This window comes from Eimeria mitis, genomic scaffold (genome assembly GCF_000499745.2).
Source record: "Eimeria mitis Houghton genomic scaffold, Emh_scaff3548, whole genome shotgun sequence".
In the NCBI taxonomy this organism is placed as follows: domain Eukaryota; phylum Apicomplexa; class Conoidasida; order Eucoccidiorida; family Eimeriidae; genus Eimeria; species Eimeria mitis.
The window spans coordinates 4313-4529 of record NW_013571892.1 but is presented as its reverse complement, the minus strand read 5'-3'; positions in this window follow the sequence as shown (position 1 = coordinate 4529).

The following is a 217-nucleotide window of genomic DNA, read 5'->3' as shown; positions in this document are numbered from 1 at the left end:
CACGTAGATAGAACGTAAATACGCCGGCTGACGATTTTCAATGCAATCGAAATGTGGGGAAGGGGCGCTACCGGTCATGCACTTGCGTACGATGAGGAGGAGCCACGTGCATGTTTGTAGTACCTGCGTTCTCGTCCTTGCGGATACGCGGTCAACGGAGGGCTACGGCAGCTGGTGCCTGATGCGCATGGTTTCCTGAATGTGGAACAAGTGCCTT